This window comes from Salvelinus sp. IW2-2015, unplaced genomic scaffold (assembly GCF_002910315.2).
Source record: "Salvelinus sp. IW2-2015 unplaced genomic scaffold, ASM291031v2 Un_scaffold3261, whole genome shotgun sequence".
NCBI classification, from domain to species: domain Eukaryota; kingdom Metazoa; phylum Chordata; class Actinopteri; order Salmoniformes; family Salmonidae; genus Salvelinus; species Salvelinus sp. IW2-2015.
In genome coordinates this window covers 26,744-28,633 of record NW_019944547.1, presented here as the reverse complement: position 1 = coordinate 28,633, position 1,890 = coordinate 26,744, and the positions used below count along the sequence as shown (strand labels likewise).

General features: G+C 44.0%; 1 pseudogene; it reads right to left on the bottom strand.

The window, feature by feature from the left end:
- The window catches only part of LOC112075597 (ephrin type-A receptor 4-like), a 33,798-nt pseudogene that overhangs the window by 7,146 nt on the left and 24,762 nt on the right, over positions 1-1,890 (bottom strand).

Here is a 1,890-nt window from a genome sequence, read left to right as displayed (position 1 = left end):
GGGGAGCATCTGTCTCTTTCTTTCAGCAGGAGGGAGATTCCCTGGTGGTTCTGTGATGTTTACGTGTCTTTGTGTGGCTCTGGGAGGTAGAGAGGAGGAGGTGGAGAGGGGGGGAGAGATGTGTGGTTCATCCCATAGCTCTAGCAAGATGGCAACTGCCTAATCAGCCATACAGCAAACACATGGCGAAGAGTTTACTTTTAACTCCTCTTGGAATTGTTAGATACTGTGCTATGATTATGATTATTATTTTAAACATGTATACTCACATTTGATTTGTTATTAGAAACTAATTTTCCCACAAATTTGAGAGTTATTGGAGTGCTTCCTAGTTATTAGTGTCAAGTTCCACTGAGTAAAGTAGTTAGTAYTTTCAGGGTCTGAAGGTGAAGTTCTCCCACTCTGCAGTAGACTGGTTCGATTGCCAAGAGGCTGTCAGTCACGGCTCTGTGTGGCGCGTGATTGGCACTCCATGACTTACAGGGCTATAGCAACGCCCCAAAGAGGAAGTGGAGTTCAACTTGAGACGGGAGCCTCTTTGTCAACCATCTTTGTTCTGTTTTGTTCTCCKCTGCTGCCCCCGGGCCGCCGCTGATTGACAGCTCCCTAACTAAGTCTGAGGAGCGTCTGACCTACGACCCCCATCTCGCCCCTTCTCAGCCCCTCCCTCGTCCTCCCAGCCTATTWGCATGCTAATGTCTTGTTTACTGAATACGTCCCGCCGCCTGTGGCAATGAACTCTGGGCAAGGGCCCCGCCAATAAGCCGATTATCACCTGCCCCCCKAAAAATACTAGGGAGGGTAGAGGATAACATATAGGACAATGTTTGGAGAACGTTGAGGTAACATTAGGGGAACGTTATTATAGAGAGTTGACGTCGGTGGGAGAACACAAAGAGGCCTGCTACTAACTCTCACTGGATTGTATTCTAAATGTTTTTATAACAGGACCATTTCAAGTTTTGCAGTGCTTACATTATGTAAATGTGGGAATTTAAATGTATCACATCCTAAAGGAAAGCTGGGAATCCTCAAAGTATTAACGACTGACGATGGACGGCCAGGGTTTTTAATTATGTCAGAGTGACGCTAAGAAAAAATAAATACATGGCTAAGATGAGAGGCTATGCTGGCTCAACTCTGAGTCTCTGATGTTAGTCTATTTATGTATTTAGTGCATATTTAGACTTCATCAATAATTAATAAGACTTAATTGGCCTCTTGGACATGCAGTGCTGCCGTACTGAGGCGAGATAGAAGTCCCTTTTAACTAGATTGAAATAGGGAGGGGAAAAAGTGCAATTCAAATAATGGATTCTTAATAGATTCCACCAACGCACTCAAGTGTGAAGGACTAATTGCAGAGAAACGGGTGTCAAGCTTTTTGTCATTACAAAGATGGGAGGAAGGGGAGAGGGAAGGAGAGGAAAATTGGATGCAGTCCTATCCTCTCAAACTGTTTCTGTTTCCAGTCTGGTATCTCATTTACTCGTTGTTACATGCGTTTTTCTCTACATCTCTATGCTATCATCTTATCTACATTCCTCTCTCTAGTGTCTGCTTCTCTTTCTAAGCCTCCCTTTCTTTTCTAATCTTTTCTCCAAGTTATTCCCCTCTTCTTCTTCTCCTCTCCTATTCTACGTTCTTCTCTCTCATCTTCTCTTCCTTCTGGCTCTTTCTTTCTCTCCTTCACGGTCCCGCTGCTCACATGTTAATTGTTTCTTCCTCTGCTTTATTTTCCTGTGCAAATCAGTAGTGCCTGTGTCTTTCGCTTTCTCATCTCTATTCTTTATCTCTCTCTCTCATTCGTGTCAGATCTTGTCTCCTATTCTCTTCTTTCAGTATGCTCTCCGTCTCGTCTTGCTCTCTCGCTCTCTCTCTCTCTCTTCT